This window comes from Brassica napus, chromosome C2 (genome assembly GCF_020379485.1).
Source record: "Brassica napus cultivar Da-Ae chromosome C2, Da-Ae, whole genome shotgun sequence".
NCBI lineage: Eukaryota > Viridiplantae > Streptophyta > Magnoliopsida > Brassicales > Brassicaceae > Brassica > Brassica napus.
The window spans coordinates 33,614,943-33,638,123 of NC_063445.1; the positions used below are offsets into that span (position 1 = coordinate 33,614,943).

The 23,181-nt window shown below is 38.6% G+C and overlaps 1 non-coding gene across 1 annotated transcript; it reads left to right on the top strand.

Annotated features, from left to right (window-relative positions):
• The first annotated feature begins 20,197 nt into the window (after positions 1–20,197).
• Positions 20,198–20,305, top strand: LOC125582794. Its single transcript, XR_007320246.1, has one exon. It is a non-coding gene; the product is annotated as a small nucleolar RNA R71 (small nucleolar RNA).
• Positions 20,306–23,181: the final 2,876 nt, after the last annotated feature.

The window sequence follows — 23,181 nt, forward strand, 5'->3', positions numbered from 1 at the left end:
AAAAAATTAGCTATCTCAGCAAACCAAGATAGGTGGGAATATCTCTTCTTGATCGAAGCAACGAAGTATTTCTGATCTGCAGAACAGTCTGCGACATGAGTATCTTGACTGTTCTCGGCATACAAACCAATCGCGTAGACGTGCTCTTTAGGGAAACTATCATCGAGAGCAGTCTCTTCGTTAATCTTCATCCTGGACAGATGATCCGCGACACCATCCTCAATTCCCTTCTTATCCTTTATCTCAAGATCGAATTCCTGGAGTAGAAGAATCCATTGTAGTAGGCGTGGTTTGGCATCTTTCTTAGTCAGCAAGTACCTCAGGGCCGCGTGATCTGTGTGCACTATCACTTTAAAACCTACTAGGTAGGACCTAAGCTTCTCGAAAGCATAGACAATGGCTAAAATCTCCTTCTCGGTCGTAGCATATCAGCATTGAGCTTTTTCCATTGTCCTGCTCGCATAGCAGACCACGTGAAGTTTCTTATCTTTTTGCTGTCCCAACACTGCTCCCACTGCGAAATCACTTGCGTCAGTCATCATCTCAAAAGGAAGGTCCCAGTCTGGAGGTTGAACGATTGGGGCACTGATCAAGGCTCCTTTTATCGTATGGAAAGCAGCCAAGCAATCACTATCGAACTCAAACTTGGTGTCCTTGCAGAGTAACCTAGTGAGTGGTCTTGCGATTTTTGAGAAATCCTTAATGAATCTCCTATAGAAACCGGCGTGTCCCAAGAAGCTTCAGATTCCCTTGGTTGTGGTTGGTGGCTGTAAGCTCATCATCACCTCGATCTTTGACTTGTCAACCTCGATTCCTTTCTCAGAGATCTTGTGTATGAGAACAATCCCATCCTTGACCATGAAGTGACACTTCTCCCAGTTAAGCACGAGATCTTTCTCCTCACATCGCTGCAACACCCTGCACAAATTTTTCAAACAAACAGAAAAAGAGATTCCATATAAACTAAAGTCATCCATGAAAACCTCCATTATGTCCTCAATTAGATCAGTGAAAATGGACATCATGCAACGTTGAAAGGTCGCAGGAGCATTGCACAAGCCGAATGGCATCCTCCTGTCGGCAAACGTGTCTTATGGGCATGTGAACGTTGTCTTCTCCTGATAATCTGGGTGGATATGGATCTGAAAGAAACCTGAGTAATCATCTAAAAAGCAATAGTATGGGTGGTTAGCCAATCTTTCAAGCATTTGATCAATGAAAGGAAGTGGAAAGTGATCATTGCGAGTCGCGTCATTCAATTTACGAAAATCAATGAACATGCGACGTCCAGTTACAGTTCTAGTGGGGATCAATGCATTCTTTTCATTTTTTATAACAGTTATTCCACCTTTCTTAGGAACTACATGAACAGGGCTAACCCAGTTGCTATCAGAGATGGCATATATCACACCAGCCTCTAAAAGTTTCATTATCTCTTTCTTTACAATATCTTTGAGATTCGGATTTAACCTCCTCTGATGTTCTATAGAAGTCATTGATTCATCTTCTAGATGTATCCTATGCATGCATAAATAAGGTGAAATACCATGAATGTCAGCTAGCGAATATCCTAATGCTTTACGATATTTTCTTAGCTCACACAAGAGTTTAGTAGTTTCCACATTATTCAGCCCAGAGTTCACAATAACAGGATATGTGGAATTTGGTCCCAAAAACGCGTACCTGAGTCCCGTAGGGAGGGATTTGAGCTCGATCTTTGGGGCTTTCAGCTCGCTCCATGGATCGTCGAGTTGTATGTTCGGTTTGGTTGTTCTCTTTGAAACTGCTGCTCCGGCTGCGATGCTCTGATTGCTCTCGTCTTTTTCCCCCAGACTTAGATAAGCAACAAGCTTTTCCATGCTTTTGGCAGAATCAAGCATCTTGACGTAGCCATCCGCGTCCACACTCATGACGTTGTGCTCAGTCTCAGCTTCAGCTAGAGCCAGTTCGAGTGGGTCATCGGTCACGATTTCCTCAATCATTCCCTCTTGAGGGAACAGCGCATGATCTTCGCCCTCAACTGTGTAGGTCTGCGCATTTATCATCGGTTTCTTAAGAAATTTTTCATCTTGAACTTCATCGCAATATCTCCCAGGTGAAGATCAATCCTCCCTTGTCGAACATCAATAATCGCACCAGCTGTGCATAAGAAAGGACGACCCATAATGAGTGAATCTCTTGGTTCTTCGTCAACCTCTACAACCACAAAGTCTGCTGGGACAAAAGTGTTACCTACTCGGACATGAAGATCTTCAAGAATACCCACCGGTGACTTGACTGATCTGTCCGCGAACACTAGGGAAATTATTGTTGGTTTGAAGTCTGTGAACCCCAGTCGTTTTGCCACAGAGTAAGGCATGAGGTTTTCACTGGAGCCCAGATCGCTAAGGGAACAAGCGAACACCGTTTCCCAATTTGTATTGAGAGGACAAATTTGCCTGGATCACCCATTTTCTTAATTGGCCTATTCTGAAGCACTGCACTTCACTCCTTTGAAACCAACAATAACTAACTGTCTCCAGTTATCTTACCGGAGACGAGACCTTTCATTAAACTAGGTATCATCTTGATTGCATTAATCAGAGGTAACTTGATAGTTAGATCCTCTAGCATTTTCTTACATTTTGTCTCCTCACGATCTTTCTAAGATGTCTTTTCGGGAACAGGGTATGGAACCTTGGGAGTGTATTCGCACGGAGGAACAGACTCGACAGGTATAGTGGCTAGGGTCGGATCAGTCTCAGCAGACTGTTCCGTTTCCTCGTCAGATAGAGGGACATCTTCAGATTGTGGTTGGTCGCCCTCCTTTTGTTTGCCCTTCTCTGCCGCTGATAGCTTCTTAGGGACCACATCTAGTAGTCTCCTTCCACTCTTCAGTGCCACTGCACTGCATTCTTTAGGATTTTTATCGGTCTTTTCAGGTAGAGTACCTTGCTGTCTCTTGACGCTCTCAGCTGTCTGAGCGATCTGAACGTCCATTTGCCTCATGTGGCTAGCGAAAGTTACTTCCTTCCCTCCTTTCGATAGCCATCTACCAGTCCAGCTGTTCACTCTGTGAAGTAACTTTTCCTTTAAGAAGGCAAATAACTTGCAGTTGGACCCACTAATATCTTCTGGTATTCCTAAGTAGGAACCCATTCCCCCTTCATTTTGGATACCAAGTGAATCTTTAATTTGTTGCCGATCATTTGCTGGAATCCTCTTACCAAATAGTAATGAAGATTTATCAAAATTGATACATTGCCCTGATGCTTGTCCATATTCCTTGACTACTTTCATAAGTTCTTCACATTCACGGAGCTCCGCCTTACAGAAGAAAAGGCTATCATCAGTAAAGAGAAGGTGAGATACCGAGGTGCTAGAGCGGACTACCTGTATCTGTGTTATCTTTCCTTGATTTTCTGCATGATTAAGAAGGCTAACGAGCGTTTTCGTGCATATAATAAATATGAAAGGAAACTCTTTGTGTCCTTTTAACAATATGCATGTTAAAGGTGTGTTGTTGATTCAAAAAATTAAAGTTAATAATTGTTTATTTAAAATCATATTAACCGTTATATAACCCAACTTATATCTTTGATGAAACACCTTATATGATATAATACATAATGTATAATATGCCAAGGTTTTAACCTCTACTTTATAATTTTTTAACTATATGTAAGTTTCTTAGTCTTTATAAATGTATATTTGTTTGTTAAATATGTTTAAAAGTAAGGACTTAATCTCTACTTTATAAATTGCTTTTCGATAGAGTGGGTATTAAAAATTACATTTTTTTTAGTTTCGCAGTCTTTATAAATACTTTAAATTGTTAATATACTTTACTTTCAAGAGATCACATTCACAAGAACATGTGTATGTTAAACTTAGTTTACAGATTTGTATTGTACAGATTTTCGAGATACTTATTATAACAGAAAAAATACATATATTGAGTATATTTGTTGCGTGTTCGAAATGCAAAAGAACGTACCAATAATAACTTAATGAATATTTTTATTTGTGTTTTTACAAATATTTTTGGAAAGAATCAAATGTACCAACTATTAATTTCTAGCAAGTATGTACCATAAGACGGAATAAATACATCATATGAAAAAGTCTTGTAAAATAGAAGTCTGAAATCACTATCCTACTAAATAAATTATTTAATCACCAAAAGTCAAAAACCAAACTAATGTGGTAGGAGCGAAAAATATTTGTGTTGATCAAATATAAAAATTATTTTCCAATACAATATATTTTAAATATTATCTATATACATTCATGTTGCGCAAGGCGCATGTCTCATCCTATAATAATGTATAATCATGTAATAATGTATAATCTCAACATACTAATTTATATCAAAAAAATTTGGAGAACTTTTTTTTTTTTTTTTTTGACGAATAAATTTGGAGAACTTCAATCCTCTGTATATTATTTGAAGATATTTTTTAAAAAAATGTAACCTTCTCTTTTGTATTAATTACAATTTAATCTTGCTGAGATGGCTTCGTTACAAGGCTTCTATGCTTATGAGGCACACCCAAATTGATTCTCAGTTTAGCATATAAACCACGTTTACTCACCTAGGAAAATTATACTATGTCACAACTATTAAATTTAATTCGATCCACTCACCACAATATATGTATTTACGATAATTATTAAGGGGATGTGTTACATATGTTCTACAAGTCAAACAAACTAAGCTAACCGTTATCTAAACCATATTCAAAAATGCATTTAATCAACCGGATGTAACGGCATCTCCAATCCAACTCTATTTTATACTCTAAAATGGAGTAAATGTAGATATGGAGTAAGAAATGATACAACCCAACTTCATATCTTACTCCGTAATAGAGTTTACTCTATTTACGGAGTAATTTATTTTTTGTTTGTTCATTACTCCATTACGGAGAGAGAAATGAAGTAAGATGTTGCAAACAAAAATGAAGTAGGATTGAAACATTTTTATTCTATAACCATTTTTACTCCATTTTAGAAAAAAACAATGAAGTTTTACATTGGAGATGTGCTAAGCATTAAAATTGCTCTCTAAAGAAAATATATTTAGAGAATACAAACAATGTTACTACGACCTTTGTTTGAAATTGTAAAATTTGCGTAACTATATTTCAGGCTTTTCAGCGTACAGTTAAACTTCTATATAATATATGTAATTAAGTGCATTGTTCAACTTTGTTTTTTAGTTGGAGATGATATCCACAAGCAGATTTTTTGTGTTACCTTTGTCAAGACATAAAAATTAGTATATAAGGTTTTATGCAATGTAATTTTTAATATAATTATTCAACTTAAGAAGTTATAATTGTTAATATTTTATATATATTAATATTATTTTTTATTTATTTTAAGGATCCAGATCCGGATCCAGATATCCATCGGATATTATAATTTTTAGAAGGACATCCGACACCCGGATAGCCGCGAACCCCGGATCCGGATAAGGATAGTAAAATTATGGATCCGCCGGATAAGGATTCGGATCCGGATATCTTTAAATTGTCCGGTACCCGATCCGTCCCAGGCCTAGTTCGAATACACAATATATCATCTAGATAGCATTAACCGTTCGTGACTCTATCTGTAGTTCAATGATAATCACGTTTCTAAACCGAAACAAACAAAAAAAAAAGTTTGTTGAAGCTAAACCAGAAACAGAATATACTAAGGTTTAACTATACTTGACAGACAAGTTTGTACATAATTAGCATTTTGGGAAAATGATCGAATAATTAATGTGAAAGGTATAAAGATTCTATATGTATTAATAGCAAATTTGTTCTTTCTGTTATTGTGTCCAAGTCAATTAAATTATTTTCTGGCCCATAAATAATCAAATTTTATGTTCTTGGACAAACTATTGCAAAGCTTAGGCCTGTTGAATTCGGATTTTTGTCCGGTTTCGCTTCATTTATTTTGGTATTTTAGCTTATAAAAATTAGCTATAAACCATATCTAATTTGATTTGATTCGGTTTATATACTATCAGTTTGATTTATTCGGTTTTACAAAATAAACCTATAAATATATATATATATATATATATATATATAATAAATTTCAATTTATATGATTAGAAATTAGATTTATTAAAACATATATATATATATATATATTTTATTATAACTTTATATATAATATTTTATTTTTATTTAATAAAATAAATTAATAGTAATATAATAATTTTATTATATAAATATATTTTAGCACAATTTTTTTATCAGTAAAAATAAAAAATTTATGTTTTATTTAATTTGATGAAAATGAGAAAAAGAAATTAAACTTTTTTAACTTAAAAAAATAAAATTTCTTAAAATAAATTTTAGTTATGAATATCATATAAAAATAATTTATGTATATATTATTAGTTTTATTATAAAATTCATAGATAATTATACTAATATATTTTAATTAAACGGTTTCTTTGGTTTATTCGGTTGGAATGGTTAATTAAAATACCAACCATATTCATATACTGCCGTTTCTTAAAAATAATGTACACTCGATTTATTCGGTACAACCACTTTTTCTATTTTGGCATGGTTTTAATTGGTTTGATTTTACCGAATTGAACACCCTTATCAATGTGTTGGATCTACGGAGTGATTACAATATGATTATGTATGTATATTTGATCTATCAAATATAATGTATGTTTTTCATATAACTAACATTTTATTTTTTTCGTTGTGCATCACCCAGCGCAAGACGCATGTTTTATCCTAGTTAAAATGTAAAACTATACATTAGGTCAATAAATTAAGTGATATGATTTAAGCCACATGGCTTCTTTTGGAAGAATGATTTTATGCAGATGTGGACATTTCAGAAAGCCTTAAATAGTATTTTTTATTAGACTATGTACAAAGGTTTTAAGATTCAACACCTCCACTTCATCTTTTAAGACTCCACCTCATCTTCTCTTTCTTACACCTCATCATTCAACACACATTCAACTTTTACACACTACAATGGTTTTGTTGAATAAAATTTAACACACTATTTTACTAATTAATAATTATTTTTTTTCTATACCTAAATTAAATAAATCTAGTCTCTATTATAGAAAATTTTAAATGATAAATATCCGTATAAGATATAAAAATAAAGTATTCAATTTATAATTTGAATGTTGGTTTTCAATAAGTAAGTGGATATGAAAAAATAAAAAAAATCTTTAAAAAGTGACATATGTTGTCAGTGGATCCCACTTTCTTTTTATTCAACATGTTGAATCTTTTCAACACCCAAATAATCCACATCATCAAATTTTATTTTTCAGTGATTCAACAATTGAATCTTTTATTCAATACCCCTTGGTTTTAAATATATAAATACCTTACAATAAAATATATTTTTTCTCTCCACAGACCTCCACCTCAACATCTAGAATGAGGCTTTTGATGACAAGCTACAAACTCTTATAATCGTCGTTTCATTCTGTTTGAGTTTAATAATTATGTGTTGGGCTTTGTCTAAAAACCAAAGATTTTTTTGTTTGAGATCTTAATCAGTTCGTTCTTGATGTCTTATGAAACGAACCACATTATCTTCGTCTCCCCCTGAATTCATTCGAAAAAGTAATTTAATTGATCACATGGTATTAATGAGGTAGAATAATATGGTATGCTAACTGAAGAACAAGCTAAGATGTTTCTCATAACTGAAGAAGAGGCAGAAGTCGACAAAATGGTCTCTGAATTTGATGGTGTAATGATGGATGAGAATATGATGGAGAACGATGATCTGCTGGACGATGAACCGGGGTTCAATGCTGAGAAGATTGATGCCATATCGCAAATCTCCCCTATGAATATCCAGGAAGATAATACTGGGGAACTGGGAGCAAAAAATCTGGAGCAAACTGATGTTGAGATGCTCCATGTACCAAAAGAGATGACTGAGAACAGAGCAGGTCTATACCAGAATCGTTTGGAACACCCTTCGGAAGGAATGGAACTAGCTAAGGTCCTTCTAAGAAGAAGCTCGCTATAAACATTGAGGTTATGGGTGCTCGTGCTTCTAGGAAGTTGCTGGCACATAGGGGCCGTTCCTCTCCCAAAAAGACCAATGGAACGGGTATGGCCTCGAACTCTGTTTCTCAAAAAATCCCTCGTACTGAGGTGTTTCCTTCTGCTGTTAGTAAGAAATATCTATCTCTTTCAGGTTCGGTGGTGTCCCAGAAACCACCCAGTAAGAAGATATGAACATCAACTCATGGAACTGTCAAGGAGCGAGAGCCTACTTGACGAAGCAACACTTGCAAGAGTTGCACAGTTATTTTGCACCTTCTTTTCTTTTTTTTTTTATCAGAAACAAAAAAAAATCATTTTTTTTATGCAATACTTTCAGCTTTCTTTTGGTTATAATAAGTTGTTCACCGTGGAACCGGAAGGTCGTAGCGGTGGACTAGCTCTTTTGTATATGGATTCGTTTGATGTCAGGATAGTTTATTCTGATAAGTGTATGATTGACATAGAAGTGTCAATTGAAGGACGCAAAATTTTTTTGACTTTTGTCTACGGTGATCCGATCATTGAGTGCCGCGAATATGTATTGGACCGTCTTACCCACAAGAGTTTTGGGAGAACAAGAGCTTGGTTTATGATAGGGGACTTCAATGAGATAAAGAGTAATGTGGAGAAGAAGGGAGGACGTAAACGACATGAGGCATATTTTATCCCTTTTAGAACAATGCTTGCCAACTGTGGTATGATCGACTTCCCCTATAAAGGAACCCGATGTCATGGGTTGGCTTTAGAAGCTCCGGAAAGGTTCAGTGTAGGCTGGATCGTGCTATAGGTAATGAAGAATGGCACCATCTCTTTTCCCACACAAATGTGGAGTACCTTAAGTTGTGGGGCTCAGATCTCGGCATGTCTTAGCCAGGATACAATCGCGGGAAGTTAGGGTTCAACGCAACTTTAAGTTTGACAAAAGGTGGCTTGGAAGAGACGGCCTGGAGGAAGCCATTAAAAACGGATGGGGGATCTCTTCACGAAAAAACTCTAATGAACTTCATTTTAAAATAAGCAAAGTTAGAAGAGCCATTTCGAAATGGAAAAAGGCAAATCCGACCAATTCCGCAAAGAAGATTGAACATATTAAGGCTTTGCTCGAGCAGGCTCAAGCGGAGGATGGATTTACCAGTGAAGAAATTCTGAACTTAAAATGGAACTTTTGCTCAGCTTTCAGGGAGGAAGAACTGTATTGGAAACAAAAAGGTTGTGTTCTATGGCTACAGGAAGGAGATCGTAACACTAATTTTTTTCATGCCGTCACTAAACAGAGACGAGGAAGGAACCGCATTATCAAGCTGCGGAATTCTTCAGGGATGCGGGTGGAGGACGAAGAAGGTATAGAACGTGTGGCCACCACCTATTTTCAGAATCTATTCACCACCATCTTCTCCAGGAAATGATGAGGAAGCACTCTGGTATATGACCGTGCAAGTCACACCTGACATAAATACATCGCTTACACGACTGATTTTAGACTCTGAAATCTTGAAAGCGATAGGAGAGATCAACCCGGAGAAAGCGTCGGGACCAGACGATTTGACGGGTACATTCTATCAAGCGTTTGGGGACATAATTGTCGAAGATGTGATTCATACGGTTAAAGACTTCTTCAACTCGTCTTTGATCCTCGCTTAAACCAGACCAACATCTGTTTGATTCCTAAGACAGACCGTCCAAAGGAGATGACAGAATTTCGACCGATAAGCTTATGCAATGTTAGCTATACGATCATCTCGAAGATTATGTGTAAACGGCTAAATAAATTTCTCCCGAAGCTTATATCGGAGACACAGTCGGCCTTTGTGGCTAGAAGACTTATTTCTGACAACATTATTGTTGCCAAAAAGATCTTCCATGCGATGAGAACCAATCCAATATGCAAATTGAAATTTGTGGCTATCAAGACAGACATGAGTAAGGTTTATGATCGAGTGGAATAGAACTTTCTGGAGGCAGTGATGATAAAGATGGTATTTGCAGCGAAATGGGTCACTTGGATCAAATGGTGTATTTCTTCGGTTTCGTACCAGGTCCTACTAAATGGCGAGGCAAAGGGCAACATAAAACCCTCAAGAGGGTTGCGCCAGGGAGATCCATTGTCCCCGTTTCTCTTTATTATTCTAACAGAAGCTCTTATCTCCCAGATTTAAGGAGCAGAAGATGAGGGAAGACTGACTGGCCTAAAAATTGCGCAGGCAAGTCCAGCAGTTTTTCATCTCCTTTTTGCCGATGATAGTCTATTTTTTTGTAAAGCGGATGTCCAGCAATGTGCTGAGTTAATGAAGATTATTAACAATTATGGCATGGCTTCCGGACAGCAAATGAACAACTCCAAATCCTCTATTCTTTTCGGAAGTAAAGTCCCAGCGGAGGTGAAACAAATGATCAAAGCAGCGGTGGGAATACAAATGGAAGGCGGGAAGGGGACTTAATCTTTGGATCAAAACGACTGGTGTTTGCCTTTATACGAGACAGATTAAACAACATAATTAATTCCTGGACAGCCAAGTTCTTATCAAAAGAGGGGGGGGGGGATATTCTTATAAAGTCGGTAGCACAAGCTCTGCCAACCTACGCTATGTCGTGTTATCTTCTGCCTCAAGATATTTTGAACAAATTAAAAAAGCGCGATAGCCAAATTCTGGTGGAGCACGAAGCAAAACAATAGGGGCTTGCATTAGATGGCCTAGGATAAACTCTGCAAACCGGCTGATAAGGGCGGCCTGGGTTTCAGGGATTTAAAGAACTTAAATCTCACATTACTTGCGATGCAACTCTGGCGCCTTAACATCACCCGACGTTACTCCTGGCCAGAGTTCTTGATTAAGCGTTTAAGCACACATCAATTAACCTAATGTGCCAACAATACCACAATCGAATGGTATGTCATTGTAGCATTTTAGGATCGAATTTACAAGGAACTATAGATCTATAACACTAAGAATACACAAACTTCCCTAATCTAAGCAAACAAGAAGATGGATGATTGTAACAAGCTAATATCCTAGAATATAAACAAGGTGATCTCAAATCCAATCAATAAACAAGTGTAAGAACTAAACTTTCAATCAATAGGATAAAAGAGGACTCATGGGTACAGGAATTTGACTTCAAATGACTAATATCCAATCTAGAATGAAAAGGTATCAATCAACATATTTCCTTAAGTCTAGACAACAATCCTAAAGAAGTTCTTTGTCAATATAAATGTTCATTTACTCTCATTGATCAAACATCAAATATCTGTGGTTTGTGTCATTCAAGTAGTCATTAAGAACAAGCCCATTAACTATCTAAGCTTATCTACCATCAAATGTCTTTGGTTAAAAAAACAAAGAGCAATGTTGAATTGACTCAGACATTTCATCAAATACCTTCCGGGTGTGAAATGTCTAGAGTTCTAATCTAAAGTGGTCAATTCTAGATTAGCATTAAGAGCACTCAACAAGCAAGGAAACATATTAATCTAACTCTAAACACTCTAGATCTTCACTTAATCACTCTAATCATCATAACCCATGAATGCAAAAGGTACTCAATAATTTCCTTGAGAAACCTTAAATCTATGTGAGATTCAAGGCTACTCATGTTAATGAGCAAGAGAAACAAAATATAAGATGGAGTACTTCCTTAAATGATCAAAAAGATTCAAGTTTTTACAAGTTTAGCCAAAGTTTTAAGAAAAAATGAGATAAAACTTAGGTTTTTAGGTCTAAATCTTTTTATAGGAATGTAAAACTCGTGCTGGTTTGATTGAATTAGACCAGGTCAAACCGGATTAAACCAGATTTAAATGAATCGTTAACCGCCGCGACCTCTGAACTTTGCGATCGATCACCGCGATATTCCTTGGTCCGAATTCTTCTCCTCTGTCGCGACCAAGCTTCTTCCGCGAATATGAGCTCGCGATTGGCTCAAAACCGTCGTGGCCTCACCGCGCGTCCGTCAACCGCGGGATCTCCTGCTCACTTGGTCGCCCCTCAAATCAACCTTTGATCCCTGGGCTCTTGTTAACATCACATTGGGCCCAAGACTTCCATAATGTGCAATTTAACCCATGATTTTCACCATAAACTTCCAATTGTGCATTCCAAACCCTATCAAATGTAATTATATATGAAAATGCGATATAAAGACCTAAATGCAACCAAGAATGATTAAAATGAGATAGATTGAGATGCTAAAAGTCACTTAAAACACAATATATCAATTCCCTCAAACTTGCCTTTACTTGTCCATAAGTAAACTTTCAAAAACAAAAGGAGAAGAGATTTAAAATGGAAGCTCATAACCAAAAGAAACACTTTCTAGCTTTCAATATGACATCCTAAAGAAGACATAGCAAATAGCATGAGCAACTCTCTTAGTGCACTCTAGCTTCTCAAGACCTATCAAAACTCTTATACCTCTACGCAAGTTGTAATGTCATTCAATCAACAAGTTCCTTAGCCAACCCTCACATTCATTCAAACAAACACACACAAGGTGAATTCGTGCAAATGGATATTTGATCTCAATCATTTGGCTTAGTGAGAGAAGATGGTCTAATGTGAAGAAATATGGGTTTCAAATGCATTTTTTATAGTGATTCACACTCAAGAATAGGAGCAAAATCATTATGAAAAATTTATCTAAGAAAAGGAGCAATTCATGCATACAATGCTTTGTTCTCATCATTCTACCATTTTCCTAAGTAGTTTCAAGTTCTACCCATCTTTTTCATCATTCCCAAACCCAAAATACACCTACTTTAAACTCTCACCCAATGAACACTCTTTTCTTTCCTTAGATTTAACCAACTAGGGACTTTTTATTTTGAATTTAAACTTTTTGGCTCAGCTCTCTGATACCACTCAAATTACCCTAAGGAGTGAATTACTCTCTCAAATAAGAGGTTCAGTTGCAGTACTTAGGGATCGAATCCACAAGGAGCTAGGAAACCTATTAAATCTAGTCAAATTATTAATTCTAAGTGTTTGTTGTTTTATGGTTTAAAAGTAAATAGCAATCCTAATGGAGCAAGTCTATTGCTCGACCAACAAGATGATTGGGGGTGTAACTTATTGGAAGGTATTAGATGCAAGGTTTCTATTCAGGTGTTGGAGATTATAATCCTATAGATGTCTAACAATTGCATGCATGATATATTAGAGCTCAACTCCTTAATCACAGTGATCAGCGATGGCAATGTTTCACTGGTTAACTAACTAGATCTTGGATCTCAACAGTTGTCTTTTGATCCCAAGAAAGTGTCGATAGATCCTATAGGGATATCGATCGATACACCTTTCGCAATATCGATTGTTTGTCAGAAGACAATATCGATCGATGCTTCTAGCTAAGCCCTAGGCGCATGTTGATAATGCTCACTAGTCTCCTAGATCAGCGGTTAGCATTTCTCTAGCAGTCCTAGCATGACAGATTAGATTCAGGACAGGATGGTCAAGGATGCTTGACCCATGCTAATTCCTAGGTTCATGTTCTAGTTAGCAAGGCTATAACAAGCATTAATGAACAATCAATCAATGAATATCACAACTTAGCAAATCTATAGTTGTGGCTAATCCCTCTAACCTATTTGAACCCTGAATCTAACAAGTGAACTACTCAGACATAACTCAGCAATTCATGACACAAAATATAGATAAAAACTGCATAGAATAAAATAGATGAATCAATGGAGTTCCAATCACAAATCTCTCTATGATTTTCTCTCCAAAAACTCTCTGCTGAAAATAAGAATACAATGGTGGCCAAAAGCTCTCTTGCCTCCTAACACTTAGGCAAGTATATAACTATTAGGTTAAAAACTCGTCAGGGGTAATCTTGTCTCGGCTGGAACCAAGTGGCGCATCTCGCGTCTCGACATCGATCGATGGTACAGGATGTACATCGATCGATAGATGGTACATGATGTACATCGATCGATCATAATCTTCAATCGTCGAGGCTTCTCTTATGTATCGATCGACGGCACTGGATGTGCATCGAACGATTGCTTCTTCTTCGTATCGACCTCTAATGGTCAGCTCGGATGAAATCTCTTTTAAGCTCCTAAATGCTCCATAATCATCACTTTACTTCAAGATACTCCTGAATCTGAAAATATACCTAATAGGATAGAATATATAATATATAGATAGTAAAATACTTATATACCATGGATGAAAATGGGCCAAAACCATGGTATATCAACTCCCCCAGACTTACCCTTTTGCTTGTCCTCAAGCAAAACAAACAGGCAGTCTCTCTGAAAGAGGTTTTAAAACAGAAGGGGCTTATAGATTTAAAACACAGAAATCATCACCTCTACAATTTCGCAAACCACATCTAAAAAGTCCTAATCACAAAAGCACATTATGCATTATCCTAGCTTAGCAACCAAATTCAACTAGTCTACAACTCAGCAAATCATGTCTGACATTCCCCTCTACTAACCTCATTTCTTAGCATAAATATAAAAGTGAATGCTTTACCTTGGGAGTATCGATCACAGGATGCAAGAATTTTCAGACAAGTATCTGGAACTGCAGATAAAAGTTAGTTCCTAAATTCTCTCTCTCTAATTTCTCTCTTGACTCAAAGTCTGCTTATATTGCAAGATCAGTGACCAAGATTAGACAGGCTTCCATGAATCAAGACTTAATGGTGGTTGCCACCAAGCCCTGTTCACTTCTTTTTGACCTATATCAAAGAATTCTTTGTGAAGCGAGCCTTGAAGATTGTCGCCTCCAAGTCTCGTTCGAATTCTTTTATTGGAATCTTTATGAATCAAGCCTTAATGGTTTTAGCCACCAAGCCCTATTCAGATTCCTCCTAACTAAATCCTGTCCTAATTAAGTAATAAATTTCGGATTTTTTTTTTTTAGATAAAAAACTAACTAACTACTCTAGGGTCGAAATAGAGAGAGGAAATGTGATAAATGAATCTACACAAGGCGTTACCTTCCAGACTTGTCTAAAGAATCTGATCCCATGTATACCAAGCCCGAAGACAAGCGATTATGTCAGGTTTAGTATTGGAGGTCAGCTTTGGTTCCTTCAAACAATCAAGGCAAGTGTGTATAGTTGACAGGTTGATCCACTTTAGCATCTTTAGTACTATCTGCAATCAGTAAGTCTAGACTGGTGCTAAAGAGTGGTTAGACATTCAAGTATAAATCAATAATAAGATCATAGTCCCTTTCACATAGCTAAGCATAATTTATTAAAAATATTTTTATAAGAATCAGAATAAATTATATCAGTAAACCTCCCCCCAGACTTAAATTAAACTGTCCCAATGTAACACAGTCGGAGTTATGGTGGAAACTAAATCATAAGTACTCAATATAACAAGTTAGGAAGATAAACCTGACCGGAGTGGGAATCGATCGATGTGCATCGGTATGCATCGATCGTCATATGTGATTGTAGGTCGATCGATGTCGACGTCTCGTCCACGGTCGATATGGTGATCATCCTACTTGGGTCTTGCAATAAATCTGAAAGAATGAAAACGAAAGTAAATACTAGTAACTAAGAAAACCAATTAAAATTACCTAATAGTGGGTTGCCTCCCACTCAGCGCTTTGTTATAGTCATTTAGCTTGACTGTGGAGGTGTGTAGCTAGTTGGTGGAAAGACAGCTACTTGTTGGGAAAAAAGCATCCACCTCATCTCTGCACATTCTGGACCAAGCTGCAATGAAACTTCTTGTGGCCTCATCATTTCTGGTCCATCTCTCATCCATCTTATGTATTGCATTTGAGATGTTTTGTAGCCTTTCTTGGGTGTTTTCAATGCTGAACTGATGCCATCCTATCTTGTCGTAGGTGTATGCTGATAGCTCGTTCAGTTCCTCATGCATTGACCCCATTTTGTTTTGTATCAGCTGCTCGGCGTCTGGTGTAGACGTGGTATCGATCGATGCGACCAAGTGTTTATCGGTCGATGCTGGTGACTTACTGTCGATCGATTTGGAGCGTTCTCTGTCGATCGATGCTGATATCTGGTGTTGAGATACGAATTGCCTCTGAATGGCTTTGACTTCCTTCTGTAACAACTCTGCACGGCTATCCAGTCCACTGAGTCTGACGTCGAATGGAAAGTAGATGTCATCACACCGCTTCTCAAACCGGTCCTCCATGGTGTATATAGCTGTGTAAAGCTTTGATGTGATCTGATCAACTTCTGCTTCTGTGTAGGGAAGATGTTCTGTAGGTTTCTTGACGTCGAGCGATGCCCTGCTAAACCTATCGATCGATGTTGAACATTCTTCCTGAAAATCATGTTGACCATTAAGCGTGCCAATGTCCCTCTGGACATTCATCATCTGTGTAGACAAGGTGTCCAAGTATCGTATGATAGGTGAGGTGAAACGGTCGTGCATATCCTTGTATGTTTGTAACCTATCTTCCATGGCTGCGAACTTGCTGTCGATCGATGTGATGGTGCAGATATAGATCGATGTGGCTTGTTGTTGGTCCTTCTTGCGAATGGTGTCCAAATCTTGCTGTAGCAGATCAATTCTCGTGCTTAACCAGTCCACGTTGTTGTTGAGAGGGTTGTATACGTTGTTAATCTTCGTGTTAATGTATGCGATCTCCCATTCATCAGTCTTCTCTGCCAAACTTTTCGGTTCTGTAGGAATCTGGGATGTCTGTGGCTTGACGTCGATCGATGGTGATGTCGTAGCATCTTTCTCAAGAATGTGCTGCATACTCTCAATCTCTGTCCTCATCTCTGGCATACTTCTGAAAAGCTCATTGTAACCTCTGTCCAAAGGTTGATAAGTGTCATCTACCAATGTCTTGAGTTCATCTCCTAGTTTTTTCTGAGCTCCACAAATACCAGTCACCATCTCATTAATCTCATCCTTGGTGTAGATCTCTGGTGCCAGTTTTGTAGGTGTGAAAGAAATGGCATGTTCTGGAAGACATATGTGACTCTCCTCAAATAGGGATGATCTCTCCAGAATTTTTCTGATGTTGTCCTTGGTAACAGGGATCTTCTCACCAGCTACGCTCCTTCCATATCCAGACTCATCTCTGTAGACACCATATTCGTCCTTCTGTTCCCATCTGAACTTTCTGGCTCCATAGATGTCATAAGCGCGACGTCCACATTCGTAACGTCTATCGATCGATGGTGGTGGTGCCCTGTCGAACGACGTAAGAGCATCCTTGTCGATCAATTTTTGGCCTACTGGTTGGCACGATTCGTGTGAACCAATTTCTGTTCTGTCGGCCCTTGGATGTTCGTCTGGAACAGCTGGGATGTTGTCTGGAATGCTGCGTTGCTGCATAAACAAGTTGTCTGGTCCATTGGCCAACTGAAGAATATCTGCTATGTCCTCTCTGGATACTTGTAGAATTCTCCCATCCATAGCTCTTGCATGGCCATCTGGGTCCCTAAAAATACCAAATTCATCAGGAGTTAGAAAACCGTAATCAATACTCATATTCTTCTTAGTAAATAAAGAAAGTTTAGGTTTCGAATGAGAATCGATCGATGTTGATACTGGAGTATTGATCGATGGTAGACGTTTGTCTGTTGAATTAGGGTTTTTGGATCGAATGCTCTTCCTTGATGTTCCTTCTGATTTGTTTGTGGGAGCATTCATCTTTTCTGCTATGGTGTCGTGAGAAGTAATCTGGGGTGCAAAACTCCTTATATAGGTATTGGTAAACCTACTTGGAATTGGAATATTCCCTTTTTCCTTTTCAAATGCGGTGGATTTAATATCGATCGATGTACTTGGTGTGGTATCGATCGATGCATAAGATCGTTTTGCTGGATGAGGGTGGGTATCGACCGATGCTGAGAGACTCTGTCGATCGATGGTGGAGACATGTTGTTGAAGGAATGGCTTGAATATCTTTCATCCTGCATAGCAATCTCTATAGCTCTTTCCTTCCAGTAATCCTCATCATACTCCTCAGTAGGATCCTCATTGGATGAAGGAATTACAGTCTCTACTGCAAAACTTTCATGGAATCCACTGTCTGCCCAACTGCCTATGGAATAGTCATCACATCCTCTTTTGTTGGGTTGTTGAAAGGCAAAGTCTGTATAACACTGATCTGTTAATGTGAAGTGGCCTACCGGTTGATTCCCGTCGAGCGACGTGGGATAGTGTTCATCGGTCGTCGGTGACTCATTGGAATCGATCGATGAAACAGTGTTAGTGTCGATCGATTCTGAGTACTCTGTTTCGTACTCTGCTCCACAATGGCATGTTGCAAGGTAACCAAGATCATTTCCAAGCTCCACGAGGTTGACATGTTGTCTCACAACTCGAACTAGGTCATAGTGGACGTCTGGATTTATCAGTGTCAGACACAATCTGTTGGTGTTCATGTCACATACAGCTCCTACTGTAGCCAGGAAAGCTCTTCCAAGCAGAAGTGAAGAGTTCCAGTTAAGCTTGATGTCCAGGACATGAAAATCTACTGGGACAAGGGCATTACCAATCTGTACCTCAAGGTCTCTTATGATGCCTCCTGAGCTTCTTTCTGAAAGGTCCACGAAGGTGAAAGATTCTGACGAAGGCTCTATTTTCAGACCCAGCTGGTCTGCCATAACCTTAGGTAGTATGCTGACTGATGCTCTTGTGTCACAAAGTGCATGGGGAAATTCAATACCCTTCACCACACATGGTATTGCGAACTTCCCAGGATCACTCTTCTTCTTCAATGTGATCCTTAGTTTCATCATTTCCCTGACATGATGAAACATTCTCCTAATGTCCTCCTCAGTCTCCTTAGTCTCTCTGAAGAACATCCACAACCGGTGTGTGTAATAAACTTCATCAAAAGGTTTCTCCACTGGGATTCTGAGGACTCTCTTAGTGAAACCATCCATCTCCTTCTCATTAGCTTCCCTCTTAAGGTTCTTAGGAATCTTCTCCTTTCTTTTCCTTAACCTTCTTCCTTCAGTTGCCTCATCAACTTTCATAGGCTCTGGTGTAGTGTATGAAGGGTTGGTTGTAGGTTCTGGTGGGTTTGCTAAAGGTTTAGGTGGTGGTCTGAGTGCGTTGATTCGGTCACTATCAACAGATGGTAATCGCACTCGGTAGGTGAGAGGTACCCGTCGATCGATGGGAGGTGAGGGGGGGTCGATCGATATCAGTCTCTCTCTGTCGGTCGACTACCGGCTCATGACGTCGATCGATTTTGACGTAGAAAGGGGAGGGTGGGCTAGGATGTTTTTCTGCGAATTCCTCATGAGTCATGATCCGAACTGCACTACACTCTGCAGTCGATTTAGCAGATGACGTCGATCGATGGTTAGAGTAATCCGTCGATCAATCTTCGTCATGGTCTGTCGAGCGATGTGCATCCATTGACATCGGTCGACACTAAAGTGATCCGCCGAAACTCATGGAGCTTTCAACTTCGAAGTCTGCTTCTCCAAGCTTCTCATGCTTCACCACTTGCCAGAAATCATCATCTATGATGGCATTTACGTGGTGTTTTGCTTTCTCAACTCATGCCTCTCTATCCAAGGCCTCTTGCCTCTTTACAGTGTCTTCAGTCTGAACCACTTGCATTTCAAGCTTCCTCACCTGAGTCCCTAAGGTCTCAATTCTCGTGTTCAGACTGTTGTAGACGGAATCTATCTTCCCATTGAAGTCCACAGTGAGTTGTTGTTGTCCTTCCAGAACTCTGTCAAGCATTGCTTCAATCTTGCTTTCATGAGTCTGTGGTGGTGGATTCTGGTAAAATGAGTTTTCATAGCCTCTGATGTTGTTGCTGAAAGGTTTCTGGAAATGTGAACTCTGGTTACTCCTCTGACCATTGCCATAGAAGTTTATGTTTCCACCCTGGTTTCCAGACCTCTGAAATCTAGTACCTCCAATGTAGTTCACATCTTCTTCTCCTTCCATGTCTACAGCTACTTCTCCTTCAGCTGAGCAGACCTGCTTCCTAAGAAGCTCATGAACCACATCTAACTTTGCTCTAACTTCGTCCATCTGCTCTTTCCCTAGGGATGCAACAGACTTCTTCCTCTCAAAGTCAGTGTTCTTGGTGCTGCTGTTGGTTGCTAGATTTTCTATCAGTCTCAAAGCTTCCATCGGATTCCTGGTGTTGAAGTTTCCCTCGCTAGCTGTATCAAGAGCCATCTGATACCTCAAGCCGATACCTCTGAAGAAAGTGCTCAACAGTTGCACTTCGTTGAATCCGTGGTGTGGACAGTCTCCCTGGAAGAACTTGAATCTGATCCACGCATCTTTGAAAGACTCTCCAGTCTCCTGCGCGAATGTAGCAATTTTGCTCCTCAAGTCTTCAGCGCGTGCCTCATCGAAGAAGTTTTGCAAGAAAGCATACTTGATGTCGGCCCATGATGTTAGAGATCCCGTGGGTAGCTGCTTAAGCCAGTGCATCGCTTCTCCAGTCAGAGAATACTTGAAGAGCTTGCACAATAGGTAGTCCTCGGGGACTCCATCCATACGAATAGCAGCGATAAGATCCTCGAACCTCTCTAGATGGTCCATAGGATGCTCGTGTGGTAACCCAGAGTAGGGTATCTGCGACACGAGTGTGTAGTACTGAGGCTTCAGCTCGAAATTTTGCTTCTGAATCTTTGGAAGTCGAATAGCTGATCTGTTGGCGTAGTACTCATCTGGACGATTGTTGTCAGCCAGTGCCCTTAGTCGAGCAGCCTCTTCTACAGGTTGAGCAGCTTTTGTAGCATCAGTATCAGGGATTACATTCCCCTGAGCGTCTAGTTTCTGACCTATTGCATTACGCAGATGACCATCCTGGTCATACAGGTTTCCATTCTCGTCCTGTCTGAGAATAACAATCGCAACCATGTTTCACGACTGATGATCGATCGATGTACGCGGTTTAGTATCGATCGATGTCGAACGATGTAGATCGGTCGACGATGAAGGTCGGGTGTCGGTCGACGGTTGGGTGTGAGAATCGGTCGACGTGAAAGCTGCTGCGTCGAGCGATGTCGAACGTTGGTCTTTGCGGATCGTTCGTTCCAAGTGAGCAGGATCTTCTGTGAATAGCAAGTGTTTGTCCTTGTTGTTTCTGGTACTGCTGGGCATGCACTTGAAAAGACAAGAAAAATTTTTGTGTCAGAATGGGGGTAGAGAAAAGAATAAGAATTAATAACACTAAATCTAATGGCGATCAAAGCTCCCCGACAACGGCGCCAAATTTGATACCACTCAAATTACCCTAAGGAGTGAATTACTCTCTCAAATAAGAGGTTCAGTTGTAGTACTTAGGGATCGGATCCACAAGGAGCTAGGGAACCTATTAAATCTAGTCAAATTATTAATTCTAAGTGTTTGTTGTTTTATGGTTTAAAAGTAAATAGCAATCCTAATTGAGCAACTAACAAGATGATTGGGGGTGTAACTTATTGGAAGATATTAGATGCAGGGTTTCTATTCAGGTGTTGGAGATTATAATCCTATAGATGCCTAACAGTTGCATGCATGATATATTAGAGCTCAACTCCTTAATCACAGTGATCAGCGATGACAATGTTTCACTGGTTAACTAACTAGATTTTGGATCTCAACTGTCGTCTTTTGATCACAAGAAAGTGTCGATCGATGATCCTATTGGGATATTGATCGATACACCTTTCGCAATATCGATCGATTGTCAGAATACAATATCGATCGGTGCTTCTAGCTAAGCCCTAGGCGCAGGTTGATAATGCTCACAATCTCCTAGATCAGCGGTTAGCATCTCTCTAGCAGTCCTAGCATGACAGATTAGATTCAGGACAGGATGGTCAAGGATGCTTGACTCATGCTAATTCCTAGGTTCATGTTCTAGTTAGCAAGGCTAAAACAAACATTAATGAAAAATCAATCAATGAATATCACAACTTAGCAAATCTATAGTTGGGGCTAATCCTTCTAACCTATTTGAACCCTGAATCTAACAAGTGAACTACTCAGACATAGCTAAGCAATTCATGACACAAAATATAGATAAAAACTGCATAGAACAGAATAGATGAATCAATGGAGTTCCAATCACAAATCTCTCTATGATTTTCGTTCCTAAAACTCTCTGCTGAAAATAAGAATACAATGGTGGCCAAAAGCTCTCTTGCCTCATAACACTTAGGCAAGTATCTAACTATTAGGTTAAAAACTCGTCAGGTGTAATCTTGTAATTTGGTGAATCCTTGGGTTTAAAGTCGGCTGGAACCAAGTCGCACATCTCGCGTCTCGACATCGATCGATGGTACAGGATGTACATCGATCGATCATAATCTTCAATCGTCAAGGCTTCTCTTCTGTATCGATCGACGGCACTGAATGTGCATCGAACGATTTCTTCTTCTTCGTATCGACCTCTAATGGTCAGCTCGGATGAAATCTCTTTTAAGCTCCTAAATGTTCCATAATCATCACTTTACTCCAAGATACTCCTGAACCTGAAAACATACCTAATAGGATAGAATATATATAATATATAGATAGTAAAATACTTATATACCATGGATGAAAGTGGGTCAAATCCATGGTATATCACTCTTTTTTTTTCTTTTCGCCATTCACTTATTGTTATTTTTTTTTTTTTTTGGAAAGAGGTTCTATTGATACTCTAGAGCCTTTTCTTTTTAACTTTCTTTGTCCTAGGGGTTTCTTTCTTTAAGCAGTCTTTTTGGTTCATTTTCTTTCACTCAATCTCTCTCATTCCCAAGATCAAAAAAATTTAAACTCTCAAACCCAATAACCATCCTAGAGGCTAGCTTAAATGAGTTCCTAATGCTAGCCAAAGATGAGAACAACCCATTGTCGCTCCTAATACTCTCAAGATTTGGCACATGACATGCTATCAATAAAAGGCCTCACTCAAGAAATTAATATTAGCTTCAAATAATGGTGAGGGTTCATGGGTATAGGAGTGTCATTTGGGTTAACAAAGATTGGTACAAAGAGAGAAAGATAAGCCAAATGTGTATAATATCCATGATCAAGTATGCAAATGCCCATATGCAAGAGAGATTAAGTTCATTAAGCCTTAGTTCATTTGGAGTTGGTTTCGAGAATAATGCCAATCATCAAGCAAGCAACATGTTTCAAGAAGAGTTTTCAAGGCTCGAAGTTTACAAGCTTTTTCAAGAGATGCTTAAGCTACTTGATATGTTTAGCTAGGATGTCAAATTGAGTTCTAGACAT